We start from the raw sequence: 8,041 nt of genomic DNA, 5'->3' as shown, positions 1-8,041 counted from the left end.
TAGTAAACACTTCACCAAAGAAAATAAAAATGGCCAATAAACAACAAAAAGATGCTCAACATCTTTAGTCATCTAGGGATTTGCTAATTAAAACTACCATGATCTACCACTACACTCTCATTAGAATAGCTAGAATTTAAAAGTCTGATGACCCAGTAATCCCACTCCTACACATCTCCTTAAATGTACTTAAGCTCCGAATAAAGACAATAACAAAGTCATACTTCCCCCTGATGTGATACAACGAACCTGCATACAACCGAAAACACATAACTTTCCCCAAAAGAGGATGCAAAGTCCTCAGGTGATGTTCCCTTTTTGCTTTTGACATCCTGTCTTAATACTGCAATATAAAGTTAACTATTATTAAGACATCTCCATTGTATAGTAGCAGTTAAATTTCTCCCTTGATAATCAGAATCAGTCACATGGCCAATACCGGAACTCCCTTCTTACATTAGTTTCAGGTGTAAAACATAGTGATTCGACAAGTCTATATACTATGCTATACTCACAAGTGTAGCTGTTATCTGTCACCGTACAACACTATTTCAATTCCATTGACTATATTCCTTATGTGGTACCTTTCATCTCTGTGATTTATTCATTTCATAACGGAAAGCCTGTACCTCCCACTCCCCTTCACTCACTTTGCCCATCCCCCCAACACCCTTCCCTAAGGCAACCCAATTTATAGGTCTGTTCCTGCTTTTGTTTGTTAGTTTTTATTTTTTTTAGGTGCCACAGGAAAGTGAAATATATTTGTCTTTCTCTGTCTGACTTATTTCACTTAGCATAATAAGGAACTCCATTCTTTGCCTCTTGATTCAAAGGCATGAGATACCCAAAGTGACCAGGTGACAGTCTCAGCTAACAGTTCAAAAAAATTGTTGTTGTGTCTTCTGGTGGAAGCATTCTTCCCTTTAGAACCAAGACCTCCAAACCAGCAAAGCTTCTGGCAGTTTCTTTTTCCAGACAAAATGAGCAACCAGGTGCAGTGCTTGAAGTGCTGACAACTGGGAGGCTTTTCCTTGGCTATTGTTCTTCAAGACTCTCCCAGAAAGGAGCTGTAGTACAGCAGTCCGTTCTCACCCAGTGCCTGCATATGGTGCAGAACCTTTGTACACAGGCTGCAAACCAAAACTACGTTTTCTCTTCCCCAGTCAACTGGTCTTCGGGAATGCCCCCAATGGATTGTACCTGTGGGCTGGAAGAGAAAAGATAATGTAGTAAGAGTAGGGGCCACGGACATTTGGGCCCCTTTAGTGCCTATCCAAGCCCAGGCTCATATATATAACACTTCATTGATAATGGAGTATGGCCCTTTATGAACAACTTTATAGCCTGGTGGGTCAGATAACACCTAGTTCATGATAGGCAGCTCAGGTCACATGGAAACTTGATGGCCCATGATCAAGAATTCAGTCTCCACTAGGGCTCCGTAGCAAGCCAAAAGCTGTTTCTCAAAAGGAGGGCAGTTATCTGTAAGTGATAGCAGGGCTTTGCTTCAAAATCCTAAGGTTCTGCACTGTGATTCAGGGGACCTGCCACAGACTCTAAGCAGCGTCTCTATTGGCCCCTTGCAAAATAAGGCTCTGAGTTTGGTTTTCAGAAATCTTGGCCCTAAGGGTTTATTTCAAGGCAAATATGGAAGCTTTCAAGTCGTCTATGCATAAGCTGGGCTGGGGATTGAAGGCCTGAGCTCATCGTTTTCTTTCTCCATTTTCTTCAGTGCAGTTAGGAGCAACCAGCCAATCCCATTATATTCCTTAATATGACTAAAATATTCTAAGGTAGAAAATACATGGTCACTCAGGACCTCCCTTTCTGTAGGTATTTGACTAGGCATATCCAATGCTATGGACTACGAGTACCCCCTTTACTGCTGAAAATAGTCATTAGTGCCTTTAGATTTAAACCAGGTTAGAGAACCAATTCAGAAAACTCATTCTTGAGATTCTGTTCCTCCAGAACAACCTCCAGGACCAAAATACGTATGGTCAGGGTTCAGAGAAGCAGAATGAGTAGAAGATAAGAAATAAGGGATTTATTTGGAGAAACTGATTTATGCAGTTAGAGGTGGGGAAAAGGGCTGGTTAAGCAAATTTGAAATTCATAGGGCAGGCTGGCAGGAAGGAACTCTCAGGCAAGGGCTGAAACTGCTGTCCCAAGGCAATAGTTCTTCTTCAGGAGAAACTCAACTCTGTTTTTAAGGACTTTCCATGAATTGAATCAGGCCAAACCAGATTATCTAAGATACTCTCCCTTTCCTAAAGCCAACTGATTAAGGACTTTAGTCATATCTATAAAAATGCCCTCATAGCAACACTTTGATTACTGTCGAATAGTGTAAAATAACTGGAGACTACAGTACAACTAAGTGGACACCTTAAAAAGACACCTCAAAAATATAAGTATTTACCCAAGAAAAATGAAAACACATATATGAGAATGTATTTATAGCAGCTCTACTCAGTGTATCAAAACACTGGAAACAACTCAAATACCCACCAACAGGTGAATGGATGCACAAATTATGGTAAATCTATACTACTCAGGCATTAAAAGGACTGAACTAGAGGCACCTGGGTGGCTCAGTCGGTTAAGCATCTGCCTTTGGCTCAGGTCATGATCCCAGGGTCCTGGAATTGAGTCCTGCATCGGGCTCCCTGCTCAGCAAGAAGCCTGCTTCTCCCTCCCCCTCTGCCCCTCCTCCTTCCCCTCTGCTCATTCTCTCTCTCTCTCTCTCAATTAAATAAAATCTTAAAAAAAATAAGGAATGAACTACCAAAACACTCAACTATGTGGATGAATCTCAAAATCATTATACTGAGCAACAGAAGCTAAAAACAAAAGAATACATATTATATAGTTCCATATAAAATTCTAGAAAATGCAAACTAATCTACACTGACAGCATATCAATGATTGCCTGGGACAGGTATGGAAAGAGAGATGAGACGTAAGAGCACAAAGAAACTTTTGGAAGTGATGAGAACTATCTGAATCTTGATTATGGCAGTGGTTTCATGGGTACGTACATATGTCAAAGCTCATCAAATTGTGCAGTTTATAAATAGGTGCAGTTTATTGTATGTATAATATGCCTTAATAAAATTGCTATTAAAAAGAATTCATGGGGCACCTAGGTGGTGCAGTCGGGTCAGTGTCTAACTCTCGGTTTTAGCTCAGGTCATGATCTCAGGATCCTGAGATCGAGCCTAGGATCCAGCTCTGCACTCAGCATGGAGTCTACTTAGAACNNNNTTTCCCTCTATCTCTCTCTTTCTTTCTCTCTTTTTCTCTCAGATAAATAAATAAATCTTAAAAAAAAAAAATAAAGACTTCATTTAGGGGCACCTGGCTGGCTCAGTCAGTAGAGCACACAGCTCTTGATCTCAGGGTTGTAAATTCAAGCCCCATGTTGGGTGTAGGGATTACTTAAAAAATAAAAAATCTTAAAAAAAAAAGAATTCATTTGATGTAATTCATAGCAGAATAGAAACAGCAGAACAGAAGATTAGTGAACTGAAAGATAGACAACAGAAAGTATCCAGATTAAAGCACAGAAAGAGAAAAGAAGGGAAAACACTGAAAAGAACATTGGAGGTACATGGGACATAGTGAAAGGCAGTGCTCCAAAACAGGGACTGTATAAAATGGGAAAAGATATTGGTGTATTCCTGTTGAAAACATTATATAAATGATTCTGCTCTTCGTGAGATAATATCTAGCACTCAGACACCCCGTTACTTTTAAGAGTGTGGAAATTGGACTATTATTCATTTGGCAACATTTGGTAACATTGTGAAAGAACATTTATGCAAAATCAAATAACACCAAAAAACTATTGCGTATTACTCAGGGGATAAATATAAAACCCACTTATTAAAATGTTAGCAGGTATTATAAAAGATATATTTTGGGGGGTGCCTGGGTGGCTCAGTCAGTTAAGCGTCTGACTCATGGTTTCAGCTTGAGTCATAATCTCAGGGTCATGGGATTGAGCCCCACATTGGGCTCTGCACTCACTGGGGAGTCTGCTTAAGATTCTCTCTCTCCCTCTCCCTCTGCCCCTCCCCCCCAAAATAAATAAATAAAAATCTTTTTTAAAAAAAGATTTATTTTGGAATAGGCTTACCTTCTTAACATGCTGGATGTTAGTCATTATTTTAGATTCAATACTAATATATGTACGTAGCACAGATAATAATTATGATTCAACTTGTAGATTTCTAAACTCAAATACTTTTTTTTTTAAAGTAGGCTCCGGGGGCACCTGGGTGGCTCAGCCGTTAAGCATCTCCCTTTGGCTCAGGGAATGATCCCAGGGTCCTGGGATCAAGCCCCACCTCAGGCTCCCTGCTCAGTGGGAAGACTGCTTCTCCCTCTCCCACTCCCCCTGCTTGTGTTCCCTCTGTCGCTGTCTCTCTCTCTGTCAAATAAATAAATAAAGTCTTTTTAAAAAAAAAATGCAGAACCTCAGCCCTACTCCAGATCAACTTAGTCAAAGTCTTTATTTTAACAGGACCCCCAGGCAATCTCTATGTCTATTACAGTTTGGAAAACACTGGTCTAAGTAACGTATGTAATTTGAAGAATGGCAGTGAACTTGAACTACAACAACTGTTTAACAATTACAGTTAAAATTGACTTAGGAATATTAGTGATAGTATTGATGGGAAATGAATGCAGAGGCACTGAAAATCTTACATTGTTTGGTAAAATTTCACATAACTTCCATTGAAGTATTGCAATATCTTTGTAGCAATAATATCACATTTCCAAATATGTCTCTCAGGATGTGCTTAACTGTGCTACTAATAGGGGTAAAGAATGTATCTTCACAAAATTAAAACTTAGTAAAAATCAGTTAAGGTCTAGAGTGGACAAAAACGACGGTCACATCTAGTGGCCATGACCTATTAGAGCAAGTAAGGATTGAAACTGTCATAAGGAATTTTATTTCCATGAAAGCAAGCAAAGTTAACTGTTGTATGACAAATTATCATATGCTAGTGACTCTGAATTTCTAATTCTTGTGCTAGTTTCTCTCTCTTACCTCAGGACCTTTGCTTGTGCTGTTTCCTGTACCTGGTACACCTTCTCTCAGACTCTGATGACCTTTCAGGTCGCAGCTAAAATGTCATTTCCTTAGAGAGGACTTCCCTGACCCCACAGACAAGGTCAACTTCTCCAAACACACACCTAAACGTCCTGAATTTCCTCCCTTAGAGCCCAGCATACACATAATTTCCCCTTAAACACCTGCTTTCCTTTCTGGAACTGAGCTCCACGATGCAGGGACTTTGTCTCTATTGCTCTGAACCCACTGAACTTCCATGTCTATCTTTAAGTGCTCAATAAATGTTTATTGAATTAATAAATGAATGAATGGTGACCCTATTCATACTAAATTAAGCATGGCCCTGCCTTATATTTGTACAATATACTCTTTTTAGCACATTTCTTTCTTTTTTTTTCAAGATTTTATTTATTTATTTGACAGAGAGATGAGCTAGAGAGAAAGAGCACAAGCAGGGGGAGCAGCAGAGGGAGAGGGAGAAGCAGGCTCTCTGCCAAGCAGGGAGCCCGATGTGGGGTCATGACCTGAGCCGAAGGTAGATGCTTCACCAACTGAGCCACCCAGGACCCCCAGCACATTTATTTCTGTTACCCTAACTTGAGCCTCTAAAGACCCAGATCTACCTGTTAGCCTCTGAGACCTAAGAATGTGTAGATTTCCTACCTCTTAGATATGAGCTTGGACTAGAGATGGAGTATCTGTCTTCCCGTTGCAACTCTGACGCAGCAGACCCGTGTCTTGGGCGAGTTATCTCGCCTCTCTGGGCCCCAGTGGGCTTATCTGTACTTAACACAGAGGTGTACTGTGAGCGGTAAATGAATATAGCATAATATAGTTACCGAATTCAGTAATTTTAACAGTGATACAATACTCGCTAAACAACAGTCCATAATCCAGTGTTGCCAATCGCCTCAGTGTCCCTATAGCTTCTTTTCCACCCTTCAATACTGAGTCCAGTCTGGGATCGGCAATTACATTCAGTTATCATGTCTCTTCAGCCTCCTTTAGTCTGGATGATATCTTAGCCTTTCCTGATCTTTCATTATATTGTCGTTAGAGAAGAATACAGATCAATGTTTCATAAAAAGTCCCTCAATGTGGGTTTTTTCTGATGTTTCCTCATGACTAAGATCAGGTAATGCATCCCTGACCAGGATATTCTGTCAGGGCCGTTGTGTCCTTCTGAGGGCATCACATACGGAGGCATGGGATATCTAAGTCTTACCAGTGATGTTTGATTGATCACCCAGTCAATGCTGCGTCTGCTTTCTCCATTGATTGGTTTCTGTTTTTCCCTTTGCTTTAGCCAAGCTGTGGGAGACACTTTAAACGCATATAAATGTCCTGTTCCTCCTGGTTTTTCTTCCCTCGATGCAACACCAGGTGAGGATATTTACCCAATCAGCCTTCACTATGACTGCTGTAAAATGGTTATTTTCCAATTCCACCTCTTCCTCCACATTTATCAGTTGCCTTTCTTTTTAAGATTTTATTTTTAAGTAATTTCCACACCCAGCATGAACTTGAACTCGCAACCCTGAGATCAAGAATCACATGCTTCACCAACTGAGCCAGCCAGGCGCTCCTATCAGTTGACATTCTAATGTATTCCCCCCTATTTACTTATTTTCCATTTGTTGTCAGTATGAACTCATTGATTCTGATTTCATTCAATGGGTTATAATCCATTACTGTCTATTTTTTATGTGGTAAAATACATATAACATAAAATTTACCATCTCAATATTTTGTTTTTGAGATTTTATTTGGCTCTTTGAGGAAGACACAGTTGCAGCTACAGCGGAGCCTTGGATGCCCCACTCCTGCCCCTGACTCATTGCCGTTCCCTCAGGTGGAGGAACAAGTAGGTCAGGAATCCGCAAGGCAGTCAAGGCTTTTAAAGACACTGGGAAGACCCCTGTGGAACCAGAGGTGGCGATTCACTGAATTAGAATTACTCTCACCAGCCCCAACATAAAATCTTTGGAAAAGGTATGTGCTGACTTGATCAGAGGCACAAAGGAAAAGAATCTCAAAGTGAAAGGACCAGTTCAGATGCCTACCAAGACTCTGAGAATCACTACAAGAAAAACTCCTTGTGATGAAGGTTCTAAGACTTGGGATCATTTTCAGATGAGGATCCACAAGTGACTCATTGATTTGCACAGTCCTTCTGAGATTGTTAAGCAGATTATTTCCATCAGTATCTAGCCAGGAGTTGAGGCTGAAGTCACCATTGCAGATGCTTAAGTCAATGTTTTTAGTAAATTGATTATCAGTTGTTTAAAAAAAAGATTTTTTAAATTTATTTGACACAGAGAGATCACAATCAGGGGGAGCTTAGGAGGGAGAGGGAGAAGAAGACTCCCCACCGAGCAGGGAGCCCAACGTGGGGCTGGATCCCAGAACCCTGGAATCATGACCCGAGCCAAAGGCAGACACTTAACCAACTGAGTCACCCAGGCACCCCACAATCTTTTTTTTTTAAGTAGGCTCCATACCCAGCATGGAGCCCAACGTGGGGCTTGAACTCGCAACCCTGAGATCAAGACCTGAACTGAGGTCAAGAGTCAGATGCTTAATCGATTGAACGACCCAGACACACCCCCATCTCAATAATTTTTAAGTGTACATTTCAGAGTCACTAAGTACATTCATATTGTACAACCATCCCCACCATCCATCTCCAGAACTTTCTCATCTTCCCGAATTGAAACTCCATACCCATTTAACAATAACTCCCATTCCCACATCCCTCCAGCCCTTGGCAACTACCACTCTATTTTCTGTCTCTATGATTTTTTTTATTTAAGATTTTATTTTCAAGGGGCGCCTGGGTGGTGCAGTCCTTAAGAGTCTGCCTTCGGCTCAGGGTGCGATCCCAGCGCTCTGGGATCAAGCCCCACATCAGGCTCCTCCGCTGGGAGCCTGCTTCTTCCTCTCCCACTCCCCCTG

The 8,041-nt window shown here is 41.0% G+C and overlaps 1 pseudogene; it reads left to right on the top strand.

Annotated features, from left to right (window-relative positions):
- The first annotated feature begins 5,775 nt into the window (after nucleotides 1-5,775).
- Nucleotides 5,776-7,351, top strand: LOC103669635 (annotated as a pseudogene).
- The last annotated feature ends 690 nt before the right edge of the window (nucleotides 7,352-8,041 follow it).

The sequence above is a fragment of the Ursus maritimus genome, unplaced genomic scaffold (genome assembly GCF_017311325.1).
Source record: "Ursus maritimus isolate PB19 unplaced genomic scaffold, ASM1731132v1 scaffold_14, whole genome shotgun sequence".
NCBI lineage: Eukaryota > Metazoa > Chordata > Mammalia > Carnivora > Ursidae > Ursus > Ursus maritimus.
Note: the sequence above shows the minus strand (reverse complement) of the source record. Positions and strands in the feature narration are given on the sequence as shown.